Source organism: Macaca nemestrina, chromosome 6, assembly GCF_043159975.1.
Source record: "Macaca nemestrina isolate mMacNem1 chromosome 6, mMacNem.hap1, whole genome shotgun sequence".
Classification (NCBI taxonomy): domain Eukaryota; kingdom Metazoa; phylum Chordata; class Mammalia; order Primates; family Cercopithecidae; genus Macaca; species Macaca nemestrina.
In genome coordinates this window covers 152,923,120-152,938,652 of record NC_092130.1, presented here as the reverse complement: position 1 = coordinate 152,938,652, position 15,533 = coordinate 152,923,120, and positions in this window count along the sequence as shown.

The window sequence follows — 15,533 nt, the reverse complement described above, 5'->3', positions numbered from 1 at the left end:
AGTTGTTATGACAGATAAGAAGGATAACAATTGGAAGCCTTGCTAAGGAGCTAGGCCCAGCACAGAGCTGCTATGTAGGTATTTAAAACATCTAGATTATCTGAGTATCTGGGTTGCATGGAATAGGTCACAGAACTAGTGGCTTCCATGGGCAGAGAAAAAATAAAAATACAGTAAGATCAGAAGCTGCATGCACACCAGGTGGAAGAGTCATTTCTTAACAGGAGGTAAAAGTTTAGCATGTTACAAAATGAGAATGAAACCCTCCCAAAACACTAACGTTAGCTTGGACTTAGGTGAAGATAATTATGTTTACTCCAAATTATACTTTGCCTGTTTAGGTGGTTAATAGTCTCAAGACCTGAGATTTTTACGTAAGTGTAGGGAAATATGTCACAAGTTAAGTCACACAAATCACATAGGAGTCAGCCCAAACATCGTATCTTTCAGAAAAAATTCTCTTGTTCTAACAGAGTAGGTTATGTTTCTTTATTATTTGCTTTCATATCACACTGTGTATATTATTACTATCTCATTTATCCCTTATTAATTTAGTATCTGACATTCAATAAAACACATCAGTAAATACGTATAAGATGAAGGCATAAATGAATATACTGGTATATTAATGTCAAGGAAGGAATAGTTGAAAAAATTCATGAATAAAAGTGTTATATGTTGCAAAAAAATTTTTGTAGGTTTTGTTCATTAGGAGGCTTTCGCTAACCTTAGTGAAATAATTTTAATGAAGTAAGGAAAACACAGCCTAAATTTAAATAGTAAAGAAAAGGTAATAACCTGGAAAAATGAGCATAGACTACTCCTTCTAGAGACACAAATATAAAGAAAAGAAGAAAGTTATGTGATAATTAGGGAAGGATATTTGGTGGATCAAAGAACAAGTTCAGAGAAAGAGAAATGTTAATGAAATAAGCATACTAGGAAATTGATTAATTTCCTGTGTCGTACAACAGGGAATATGACACCTAATGCAGGTGGTAGTTGTAATTAGCTTTTATCTGCCGTCAGATTCTCTGGAAGCAAGAACCTAGGAAAAGGATTTATGCGCAAGTGATTCATTAAGGAAATGTTCTTAGAGAAACAGTAAAGGGAGTTAAAAAAGCAAGGTAGAAGAAAAGTTCAGTAAGTTTGTGATTTCAAGTGAAGTCGCAGCCTCATCCTAATTCTGCAAAAAACTCAAAAATGAAAATTACACATCAGAATATCTCTTACTTCCGGAAAGGTGACTGTGCTTTCACACTCCTGTGTCAGTGAGTCATGGGCTAGAGACTACCCTGGAAGGGCATAAAATCCCAGGGGAGAGCACTTTCAGTAGTGCATGGTTTCAGAGGCCCACATTAAGAGCAAAGCTTCTGTGGGACAAGAGCACGGAAAGGGAAAGGGAATCTGAGAGGATCTTCTGTGCAGAAAACTGACAGTAAAAGCTACAGCTTTGGATAGAAGCGGCTTCACATTTTTTCCTTTGATACAGAAGACGAAAATAGAGTTCAACATATTAAGCTTTTTAGGAATGCAAGAACTTAATGCGGTTAGTTTCAAATGGCTTCTGTTTTCTCATGGAGGTAGGATGTGACTTCATCTGCTATAGCAAGGGTGGTTTAAATATTTTAAGAAGATCAGAGGAAAGGCTCAAACCATAGTAAAATATATAAGAAGAATAGCTCCTAATACATACATACATACACACACACACACACACACACACACACACACACAGAGACAGAGAGAGAGAGAGAGATTTATTAAAATTGCAAAATCCATAGCTTGCAACAGACAATTCTGAAATAAGACTTTATCAACACAATAAGGCTGGATCCCCTTCAGAGGGATAGCATACTGAATGAAACTAAAATAAAAATTCATGTATGTCTAGAGTGCTAATCTGTTAATTTGCAGTAAAAATATAACTATTACATGGATAACACATCTTTTTGTCGTAATGTCTATTGAAATTTTATCTTGCTTCCATATCTTTTGAGGAGTCCAAGTTACAATCAGAAGGGTTGAAAGTGATCAGATGGTTTTGCAGATGGGCTGATAATACTTGAAGTACTTAGTTGGCTATTGCTAATGATTATAGCTGAGATTTGCCTTTTGTTCTCCTTCCATGAGTAACCAACCCTTCCCAAACTTCGGGGTGTCACTCCTTACTGACATTTATTAATACATTTAATTATGTTTCACTTAAGTTTAACCCAGCATGTGACATTCAGCCTTCTTCAGATGACTTTGAATAACTGTGTTTCCACTCACTAATGTTGGTTTCTGAAGTTTAATTTTCATGGCAATAATTTCAAGAAGAGACTTGTAAAGGGAAACACTAGCAAAGTGAAAAATCATTGATATAGTAAGTTTCTAGTTGCAAAAATTGGAGAAAAACACAAAATTCGATATCTCACCACCTATTTACTTTTGTAAATTATTTCACAGAAATGATTAATAGCATTTTTACTATGAAATTTAAAGGCAATGTCATTTGCTGAGTGTAGTAGAAATCAATGCAGGGTTGGAATTGTTTTGTGAGAAATGGAAATAACAGACTAAAAAAAATGTACACGAGTAATAAACTGAGTAAACTTAAGAATTTAACTCCGGAGTGTGCCTGGAAAATGACTGAGCAAGTTTTGGATGTAGGACAGGGCAGGGGAAATAAGTATGCCTGGAATAGGTCATCTAAAAAGTGAAAATCTACCTGAATAGGCAAATTCATGACTCTAGGCAAATAAAAAATTGACATTGAACAAAATAATGTCTTATGGAACTCCAATCTGAGGTACAGGTGAAGTTTTTATAAAAGAACAGGTTGGATGCGGTTAGTGAATAGGGAAGAATGATGAGATAGAAGGATAATAGGACTCAAGATTTCAGAGTTGTTAAAAGTAGGAACAGACCTGTGTGTTAATGGTAATTGTCTGAATGAATTAAGGAGGAAAATGATTGCTTCCTTAAAAGTTGATGTTAAACTATGCATATATGAATACCAGGAAATACTACTCAGTTATAAGAAGTAAAATACTTCTGATATATGCAACAACCTGGATGAATCCCTGCAAAATTATACTGAGTAAAAAATGTCACTAATATAAGATTACATACTGTATAGTTCCATTTATATGACAGTCTTGAAATGACGTAATTATAGAAACAGAAAAGAGAGCACTTGTTGCCAGGGATTAAAGGCAAGAATAATGAATGGGGAGGCTGGAAAGGATGTAGACCTGGCTGAAGCATTGTTGCTTGAAAATAATTAAATGTAGTTGAAAAAAATGGTTTTCGACACCCACAGGTCAACTAGAAGCATACTAACCACTTTCTTGGTCTTATTACTTGGTAAGATAAATTATAGATAAAGGAATATCCTTCACTCATGGATGCTTCAAAGAAATTCATATTATGCTAAGAGAGCAAGAAGACAGCAAATAATAATAATAATAATCATTGACAATGCTGGGTGATGAAATGAAGGAATTGTTTTAATGTAAAGAGGGCCAGACATCAGAGAAGAGTTTGAGACATAAGTCAGTTATGGACATTTCATTTCATGATGGGGATGACGTGTGGTGAAAGAGGAAAGATGTATGACTCTGCCTGTATAAAAGAGTCTAATGGCCATTTCATCAACATCTGATTACATCAGCCCTAGTCCCCACAGAAATTTCCATCTCTGTCAAACTTGCAATGATGAAGAAAACTGACTGATTGAGACAAGTGGGAATTACAGTAAAAACAGTGTTATAATTAGAGATTACTAAAGGGTTTCTTATGATGTAAAATGAGTCATCAAAATGCAAGGAAATTAGAGGATTGATATGTAGATTATGGGGCCACCTGCTGAAAAGTATAGATTTATTTTCCTTATCATGGATGCATACACTCTTTGAGATTTGGCATTGTAAAACCTCTTAAATTTTTATATGAATGCACACATACACACATTTACAGATCATGAAAATGACTTTGTACTTAAAATAAAGTATCTTCACCCTTAAAAACAAATGAGTCATTATCTTGATCCTCTGTATTACAGTACATTTGAGTCAGTTTCAATAATTAAGGTGATCAAAATGTAAATTTGATAAAATAGTGGCATCACATTAAAATAATAAACATTTTTAATAATTGGTATATTAAATTGGAATTCACATTATAAAAAGACATGCATATGTGTGTGTAAGTTAATATGCATTATACATGGTCACATATACTACAGATTTGATCTATACATGTATACACACATAAAGTATTTTTTTTTCAATTTTCTTTAAACCAATCATTACTGTGCCAAAATAAAAGGTAAGTTTTACCCTTCAAGAAAATCGGGAAGACGATGTTTTCTATCATGAATCTCTACAACTCCCCCCAACATATGCGATTATTTGCACAAGGTGATTTTCTGGTTCCAAAGGACTGGTCCTCTTTATTTCCTCCGGGTTGCTGGAGAGGGAACCCAAGTGTGGTCCCTTTGGGCCTTCCAATCCCTCTACTGCTACTATAAGTGACAGAATATATAATGCTACCTCTGGCCATGTTGAAAGTCCAGTATAGATACAGAAACTTAGGCAATCTAAAGGTATACCCTGCTTTCTGCGACAGTCACTTTTGGTGCTTGAAATTTCTGTTATTGATGAAAACAATCACTTATTCTGATGACAGTATGGAACAAATTTCCTCTTGTCAAAATTAACATTTGAAGTTACATTTTTCTATTTCACTTATATTATTTCTGTGATGATCAAGTAAATTGTGTCAATAAAGGCACGGCATTTTTCAAAGAGTGAATGAAAAGCCATTTTCTGTGTTTAGAAGTGGTAAACAATATTTGCCACCAAATGTTGCTTTGTTGTTAAACACCTTTTTCTCAAAAGTAGTTAAAGTTGTAAATATATTTATCCATGACAGACAAGCATATGGTTATCTTGCTGAAAGGAAATAAACAGCTGTTGTACCCTAAAGTTATAAATATGTTGGGAAGTACCACTGTTTTGGGATTATATAGATGAGGAGTATTATAACTTCTAACTAACTGATATTGTTGTATTTAATTGAATACTTGTCATGATTGGATAAACCTCTAACAATCATAAAGATTTTAGTTGTAGTTATAGTATTTTCATTAAAAATAAAATTAATTATATTATTTTAATGCAATATATAATATCGACCTAAGGTATGGAAAGTTATAGGAACAGAGATTTGAAAATTGCAAGGAAAGCAACTTTTGAAATACATCATTTTGGTGGAGTATGTCTGTTTGTAGAAAGCAAAGTAGAAACCCAGATGTGTCTTTTCATGCCTGTCATTTCCAGTGCTTCCTGTACTTAAACTATGATTTATCACTTTTCACCATCTCTTTGCACTCAAACTCTGGAAATGTGCATTGAGCATACAATAACAATTATTTCTATTCTTTCTTCATACATTCAACTTTCCCTGACCCTTTTAATTTTTCAGTCTAATTAATCTTAAGTTTTGTTGATGGATTAATAAAAAAAATATATTTTTAAATGAATATTTTGATGACCTGATGGACCTAAGGTTACAGGGTGTCTTTCAATTATAAATGTAAAATTCAATTAATTTTTATATAAAAAGATTAACATATAATTTAAGTCTCATATTGACTTTAAAAAATATCTATATTCAATTTATTGAAGTTTCCTCAACTGTAAAGTTTAATTTTCACGTGGTAAAAATTAAATATAAAAACTAAATTAATGGTACATAGTGCTTATAATATCATGCTTATTCAATAATGACTTGATATAACATTCAAAGCTATAGGTCAAAAGTTAAATTTACATACCATAATTTTAGTACTATACCTCAGGATATTAAGTATAATCATAAAAGACTTGAACTATGCACACAAAATAGCCAACAACAGATTATTTCTATTCTTTAAATTACTATGTATAATTTGTATTCTGTTGTGCAAGCCACCTCTGAATTAGACTGAAATTCATCTAAAAAATATTTTAGAATAGGTTATAGAATATGTAAGTTTTAAAATGTTCACTAAGAATAATAAGATATATATTAAAATAGCCAGTAATTATTTAATTGTTATTTTCTCATGTTTTCATTTACTCCATTGCTTACTGACCTTTCAGGCACATAAAATAGGATTTAATTTCCTACTTGGTGCATAGTACTTAATATTAGATAATCAATTAGTTATAAATAGAAAACCTATGAAAATTAATGTTGACTTAACACCATTATTGATAATGTAACAAGTAATTCATAGAATAAAAGGTTAACTTTTATTAATGTCTTCTAAATGAATCTGTGCTTTAATGCTGAATGTGCAACATCAGCAATAGGATTCAGAGAAATCACACAACTTGCTTTAATTTTTTTTTTATTTGTAAACTAAGGAAGAGCACTGTTGGGAAAGCCTCATTGCATATTTATGTGAAGACCTTTTATAGTTTCTAATATGTATTTTAAAAATAATTATAAATATTTTGCAAGTAACAGATTCCTGTAATTACTGCATACATTGTGCATGAAATAGGAAACACTACTATTACTTGAAAAATACCAAAATATTGATTTTGACATATACTGATAATATGATTGACTAGATATATATTATACTCATATTTAAAAGTAGTATCAATTGCTCAATGGTTAAAATATGAACCAGAAAGATTAAATGGGTTCAAACTTATAACTGTGAACAATTTACTTAATCTCTTGATCTTGGTTTCTTGATCTGTATAAAATTGACATAGTAATTATATTTACAGTATTTGGTTCTCATAATTACCTTGAAGTAACCAAGGTATACGTTAAGTATATAAAAATATGCATACTGTTAATATTTTATATATAGATATTTGTGAAATGAATATACTAATTTTTATTCTATGTGTTATTTCTCAAAATATGACTACTCTTGATGATTCAAAAGAATCCTTTTTAGAGAAATTTGAAGTGAAAATATGGGTTAGTGCCTTTTTAAACCTGAAGTAACTGTATTTGATCAATATAAGTCTTGAGAATAGATATTGAAACAGCAAATGGATGTACTGTTGTTTTCACTACAAATGGATCATAGAAGAGATTTTGCAGAATAACACTCAACTGACGAGATCCTAGCAAGTACATATAAATTCTCTTCAGCATTTCTGATGTCAGTGTGAAGTCTGCCTAAGTGCACAATTTCATGGTTGACTAGTCATCGTCCTTGGTTGAATTTATTTGCAGTGATGGTAAAAAGATCTTTGGTTTTCCAGTTGCTGCTCAGCAGCCATAAATCTATACGGAAAATACCAATTCCGATGAGGTCTTAAACTTTAGATTACACATGTATCTTTAAGGCAAGAGTGCAACAACTCTAAATGCATCAATGTTGCATAATAGAACTTACAAATTAGCTTTTCAGTCAGGAGAGACTGATTCTTCACTCAAATAATTGCTTTTAAAATAAATAAAATATTTATCTATGCACCACAGAAATAAACATTATAAAACTAAAATTAACTTCTTCACATGGAGGACTTAAAAATGTCTAGGCCAAGTTTGTTCAAAATGAAAAGTTTTAAACAATTTGTTTATTTATTTATTTATTTATTTATTTAAGATGGAGTCTCACTCAGCCGCCCAGGCTGGAGTGCAGTGGTACAATCTCGGCTCACTGCAACCACTGTCTCCCGGGTTCCAGCGATTCTGCTGTCTCAGCCTCACACGTAGCTGGAATTACAGGCACTCGTCATCATGCCCGTCTAATTTTTGTATTTTAGTAGAGACTCAGTTTCACCATGTTGGCCAAGATGAATCTATGTATTTTTATTGTTTTTCAGAGTTAGAGTTTGACAAAAGATACAGATACTCTTGGAGTTTTGTTACACATCTTGATCCTTCCTGATAGGTACTAAGGGTACAAAAACATTCAAGGACTATTGATACTAGAATACATGAAGATTAAAGAAATCAAAACACCCAAATCAATTTAGATATTTGATGTAAAAATTAGGAAATTAGTTATTTGACCCCACCTCAAACTGTGCTTCTTCCTATTTTTTTTGTGTAGTTAACGCCATCAGAAGAAGTTAACTCCTGCACACTTATATTAATAACTATGTATTTTTATGCTTATCTCTGAAAAATATACAGACTATTATTTTACAGGGAATTTTTATCTCTCAGAAAATGAGTGTCAGTAATAATTATGACTATTTCTCCACATGTGCAGGCTTGATGAATGATTTGAAGTAAGGCAGGGATTATGTTAAAAATGCAATTCAAATATAAATATTTAATAATAGTGTTTTCTGGAGCACAGACTAGAGCAGCCTGTTCATTGCTCTTGCAGTGGTGTTTATAAGAACAAATTGAGGCTCATATCCGAATTACTGTATTAGTTACCTATTGCTGCATAACAATTTACTCCAAACTTAGTGGAGTATCTCATAGTTTATCAAACTGTTATCTCATAGTTTCAGTAGATTAGAAATAAGGAATGTGCATTAGTTGAGTCGATCTTGTTCAAGTATTTAATGTGGTTGCAGTTAACATACTGGCAAAAGCTACTGTAGGTCTGAAGGTGTAAAGCTTTGAAAGATGCTCTGCCTAAGTGGTTCACTCGGGTAGCTCTGGGCAGGAAGCCACAGCTTTGGTCTATTGGCCATTGGCAGCCTCAATTCTTTGTCATGCAGGTTTCTCCATAGGCTGCTAAAATATCTTCATGTCATAATAGCTATCTTCCTTGACAGTAACTGCTATGAAACGAGAGCAAAGAGAAAGCCACAGTGGTGTTTATGACGTGGATGCCTAAGTTACAGATCATCACTTCTGCCTTATACTATTCATTAGAAGCAAGTAACTATGTTAAGCCCACACCCGGGGAGAGGGGAATTAGGTTTTACCTCTTGGTATTTGAAGTATCAAACCATGTGTGACCATGTAAAACCCAACCCAGTTCGCCCTCTAGTGACAGACTATGTTTATCCCATATGCAAAATACATTCACCCCCTCGCAAAGGCCCCACAAATTTTATCTTATTAGAGAAGCAGCTAGAACTTCAGGATATTGCCATCTAACTCAGTTCCATGTGTAGATGGAACTCATCAGGTGTCGTTCCTTAAGTACATCTTGATTGCACTTCCTCTTGATCTAAAGACTAGTGAATTCAAGATACATATATTTTTTTTTTCCCTTCATATAACCCGCATGTAATGATGGACAGATCTAGAATAACACACACAGATAACTCTTCAAAAAGAGAAAAACAGAAGATACATAGTAGTCACACTCTATTCACCATATATCATATGCTCTATGCATATATACAGAATATAATATGCTGTATACACACAAATAAATGTGTGTATGTGTATCACAGATCAAAATAATAAACCTAAAAGTATAAATTTTCTAGAAGAAAGGATATAAAAAGTATTTGAAATCTTCATTAGGCAATTTTTTTTTTAAACTATGGCACCAAATATATGATCTATAAAGTAAAACTTTGATGAATTGACTATCAATATTAAAATCTCTTGAAAGCCTTCAACTAAGAGAAAATATTTGCAAACTACAAGTTTTATTTAAAAAACATGTATCTTTAATATACAAAAACCTCAATAACTAAACAGTTTAAAAAACAAGGAGTGGGTGGATCACCTGAGGTCAGGAGTTCAAGACCAGCCTGGCCACATTGGTGAAACCCTGTTTCTACAAAATACAAAAATTAGCCAGGCATGATGGTAGGTGCCTGTAATCCCAGCTACTCGGAAGGCATGAGAATCGCTTGAGCAGGGGAGGTGGAGGTTGCATTGAGCTGAGATGGCGCCATTGCACTCCAGCCTGGGCATCACAGTGAGACTCAAAAACAAACAAACAACAACCAAAAAAAAAACTCAAAAAAAAAAGAGAGAGAGAGAGAGAGAGAGAGAAATAGTATGAATATTAACAAACATTTGAAAGGCTGTTGGATATCATTATTTTTAATCATATATTTGATTCATAAATCATAAGCACGGTGATATATCAGCAAATCTGTACTAAGTGGCTGTGTTTAAAAAAATGGTATAATTAAGTGCTTTCTTCATAATTGCCACAAACTGGAAAGAACCCAAAGTCTATTAACTGGTGAATGAAAGAATAGCCAGTTATACAATGGAGCATTGCTCAACAATAGAAATGAAGTAACTACTGGTATATGCAAAAGGGCGAGTCAAGCACAAATGCATTATACTAAGTGAAAAAAGCTAGAGAAAATATCATTTACTCTGTGACCAACTTTATGTGACAGAAAAGGCCAAACTGGAGGAACAAAAACCAGGTCAGTTGCAAATGGCTGTGGTTGGGGGCATTGTTGTCTACAAAGTGTAGAGAACGATCCTGTGTAAATTGTTAAGGTATTTTGGAGTGATCGAATTTTTCTAAATCTTTATATTGATTTTAATTATATTAATGTAGATTTTCTTCAAAATGTATATAACTGTATACTAATATTAATTTCAAAATGCATGAATTATTTCTTAACAATTAAAATAAATAATAAAGATGGAAAAATTACTGAAAAACTGTTCTCATTTTCTAAACTGAATAAATCCGTTAGATCGTACTTAATGGGGGAAGAGCTTGTTTCCAGTGAATTAAAAAAAACGAAAAAAAAAAAAAAACTACAAATGTTAAAACTGCACTCACCTAAGAAAGGGCCAATAATACTTTGTGTGAATTATTCATGGAAACTATAACACTACAGTATTATCAAGGATCTATTTTTATATGGAATTTCTTATTGTGCCTGTCCACAAGCCTTAGAGTCAAAACAAATATTTATACATGACAAATACTCATGTTTTTTAGTTATCAATACTCTAATATTTTCATTCTTAAATTATTCTGGACCAATTTTCCACCAAATTTTGATCAGCTATTTTTCTACCTGTTTCCCTCTTTAGGGTGGGTAACCGTTAAAATTTCATTTAAATTGAAAGAAAATTTCATTTAAAATGAAAGAAGTCTACTCCATAAATTGTTAAGGGCAATTTATTCTGAGAATACTTCTCAAGTGAAGGATTCTCTTTATTGCACAACCTTCATAACAGTGAATGGGAAAATGTATGTTTTCTAGCTCCTTCTCTGCTTATGTAAAGAATCTGTTTTAAAAACATCCTTCCCTCTGCTCTTTCTTGTATGTTCATGGAACATACAATTACAGTAAATTTTCAATTACAGTAAATTTTCCTGGAAGTAACAGAAAAATATTCAAGTAGTTGAACTCTGATGTTGGGGGAAAATTTAAAAAAAATAAATACTGTTTTAAAAAAAAGAACCATCCTAATCTTCTTGGTCATAAACCAAAGAAGTAAACAAGTTACCACAGAAGAGATTTCATGCCCAACAATCGGTTAAAGCTTGGCGTCACACTCAGACTTTTGAAATCCAGCCAAATCAGCATTTGTTCTCCTCCAGTACCCATGCTGAAAGTCAGCCAGTTCCTTAACTTGATCTTAAAAGTCTGTCAAAATCCTGAACCTTTCTAGATTCTAAAAACCATTAAATTCCTTAACTCCTTAGATTCAGGGAGCTTGTTTTCTACAAGTACAATTCTTCCTATTTAGTAGCACATTCAGATTTCTTTCAGATATATACCTGTAAGGGTCCCTTCCCTCAACATCAACCCACAGTGTTTGAAGACAATCTTCAACAAATAACTAGCCCAAACTCGTAAGTGAGTAGCTGGAGAATTACTACAAAGCAACTAATCATAATATAGCTTTTAGTTAAAGTAATGGTTTGGACTATGGTTTTAGCATATCAAAGGAGAAAAAATAACTAAAATCATCAAGTAGTAGAACAGCCTGAAGGAGAAAAAACTATACAGCAGAAAAGTCACCAAAGAGTAAGCATTTGATCAAAAGAATATTACAGTCACTTAAAGAATATTTTAACATTTTGATTATTCCAGACCCTTGGCCAGATTTGGGACCCGCCTCCATCTTTTATGCAGTTCAGATAGCATAAAGTGTGAGTCAGTGCCTGATAACATAATAATGATACTATGGTCAGGTTCTGCCTGATGGGCACATTCTTGAAATTATACTTCTTCAATTCCCAGTTATAAGTTATCACGCATCATTTGGTTACACAACATACCATATTCTTTTTTTTATGGACCCCCACGTGAATTTTCACTCATCATTCACTGAAGATGTTTACATATTTTATAATTTTATTTATGTTAATGAATTTTTTCCAAGTCAAATGTTATTCAATCTTCAAATAATCTTCATCTATTTCTTGTTTTCTCTTCCCCTCTTATACCTCTTGTGAATCTTATTCACTTTAAAATCCCCTAAATGACAGCTCCTAGACTGGTAAAGGCATCCATTGCTGGGAGGGTGGTACACCCCAACTCCAAGAGAAGGAAGTTCTTATGCTGGGGAATCTTCACCTGGCTGTTCATTTGTGTGCCTTAAGTAAGTGTGTTGCAGTCTCTGAACTCTGAGCCATTCTCGTAAATTATTATTGAATTTGAGGAGGAGGTTGTGGAAACCCCCAATTTATAGCTGGTCAGTCAGAAGTGCAATAGACACAGCTCTTGCAACTGGCTTCTAAAAGTGGGAAAGTGGGTGAGGGGACAGTCTTGTGAGATTTAATTCTTTAGCGGTGAGGTCTGTGCTAACTATGGTTAGCTAGTATTATAAATGATTTAAATGTTGAATACCCAGTTGATGTCTGGAGAATCAGTCAACTGGTTGTTGGTGCTAAAAATCTCACAGAACAAAGTCCACATAAACTATCAAAATGATTACAAAGATGGAATTATTCTTATGACTAAAATAAGTTTTAAACAAAAAAAACACTATGGGTTTAATTTTATTTCCTACTCTCTATTCTAATTTTATTTTTGAACCTCCAAGAGTTTTGTATTTCTTACCTTCCCAAAATTGCTGCCATCTTGACATATGCAAAACTAAACAGAGAAAAAGCCAAAATGATGAGTAATGGGTTGTGCAGGATTCAGGAGGTGAATGATTGATTATTGTCAAGTATAGTAAGTAGCTGCAAAATCCAATGTATATAAGCTAGATGAATAATGTTGAAAAGATTTTTGTTATTAACTTCATCATATATTATGTTTCATAATTCTTGTGAATGTAATTATTGCATAGATGATTGCATAGATGATTTTTGACTTTTAATACATTTTGCAAAACTAATGCATTATATGACTTTCTTATAAGCTGACATCACCTCACTCATTATTCTGTTATTTTGTATATTGACATTATATGAAAATACATTGGTATTATTTGATATCTAGGCATTATTAAAATTTTATTGTAACTAGTAATACCATCTATATTAGTGCCTTAAATAAGGAACTAAGTCTGTCTGTACAGTTAGGATAATCAATCCAGGACAATTGGCAGTATTTACTGGAATACCTTACGGTTCCTTTTTTTTTTTTTTTTTTTTTTTTTTGAAAAACTGTGGATGGGAGCATGAAAAGAGCTATCAGTGCTTATCAATTGCTAAAACACAAATATCTGGTAATAATGGGTGACTATCAGAGATGATTAACTATTTAACTCCTTTTCTATCTGGTTTGTTTATTTATTTATTTATTTATTTATTTGTCTATTGAGACATAGTCTCACTCTGTCGCCCAGGTTGAAGTGCAGTGGCATGATCTCAGCTCACTGCAACCTTCACCTCCCAGGTTGAAAGCATACTCCTCCCTCAGCCTCCCAAGTAGCTGGGATGACAGGCAGGTGCCACCATGTCCGGTTAATTTTTGTATTTTTGGTAGAGAGGTGGTTTCACAGTTTTGGCCAGGATGGTCTGGAACTCCTGGCCTCAAATGATCCCTCTGCTTCCACCTCCCAAAGTGGTGGGATTACAGGCATGAGCCATTGCACGTGGCCTTCTATCTGGTTCTTGCATGCTGATATGATCTTTCTGTTTTTGTCAGTTTCTAAGATTTTAGGAGCCTATTGCTTTCACATACTACAGGAAAAAAAATGCATCAGATAATGTAGATCTCTAAACAGAAATATATATAAAGGGGCCAGTCGTGGTGGCTCACTCCTGTAATCCCAGCACTTTGGGAGGCTGAGGTGGGCGGATCATGAGGTCAGGAGTATGAGACCAGCCGGTCCAACATAGTCAAACCCCGTCTGTACTGAAAATACAAAAATTATCTGGGCGTGATGGTGCACGCCTGAGAATCACTTGAACCTGGGAGGTGGTGTTTCAGTGAGCTGAGATCACGCCATTGTACTTCAACCTGAGTGACAGAGTGAGACTCCTTCTCAAAAAAAAAAAAAAAAAAAAAAAAAAAAATTAAAAAGAAACATACATAAAGAAAGAAGCAATTTCTGTGTGTATGCATCTCATATTTGTTACATATGCTTAAAATATTCTTTATACTTATCATTAATTTGAATACATATCCCTTTATTTACGTGTTGTATTATTTTCCCCTGTGAATTTCCAAGGTAAAAATCTCATTCATAAATGCCACATTAAAAATATCACTACAGCAGCAACTTGTTTCAATTGATATTCATTATCAATATATTTCCTTTTTAGTTTTCCCTGCTCCTGGATATTGCACTTTTTCATTTTTTTAAATTAGAAATTCTATCGGGAAAATCACATTTTCAAAAGCTACATATTTATTTAAACTGTCTTGCAGATTTATAAGAGCCAATTTATTTCAATTTAAATTTCAAAACACATATTTTTCATCTAGTTTTTTTCACTGCTTTTTTTTAGTTAACTAGCATTGCTACATTAAGGTACTGCTTCAATCATTTAAGAAGGCTCTAAAGAGGACATTTTTGAAAACTTGGTGTGGTTGATTTAATATTTGGAACCGGTAATTACAAAATCATGCTTGAAAAATAATACATATTTAGGCCTCCAAGTAATTTTGGGGAAATTTCCAGAACTAAAGCATTTTACAGATATGGGCTACATAACTTAGGTAGGTATGATAAAAACCTTTGTTTGGGCGAATGTTTGTGCTACAAAGGAATTATCATTAAACATTAAATTCCAAAAATGATGGAACCCTAAAACTGAAGTCAAATGCTATTATAAGGATTGACTTATTGTGTGGGAGTATTACTTTCTCTCTCTGTATCTCCATTTCTTTTTTGGTAAATTGGAGGAGACATTGACATTCTCTAAACTTCAGAAGCAAAATTTGAATATAAATACAATCTGTGTGATACTCTGTGTTTTCTGGAAAAAATCAAAATGGGCTTTTTTGGTGGTTAATATGAACTCAAATTATTATGGTGAGATATGAAACAACTACTTTATCATATGTAAATTCGAGTGTCAAGGATTGGAAAGATAAGCTAACTAGCAAGTTCGGCAACCTAATTGTGAAAGTTTTGCATTTTTTAGAACATAATTTAGTTGAAACAGCTTTCTTTTTATAAGGAATTTAGAGAAATATTCACATTTCATTTCTTTGGACTGTCAGTCTGAACTTGCAAATCAAAAGAAATTCTGAAAGTAGAGTTTGATTGTCTAA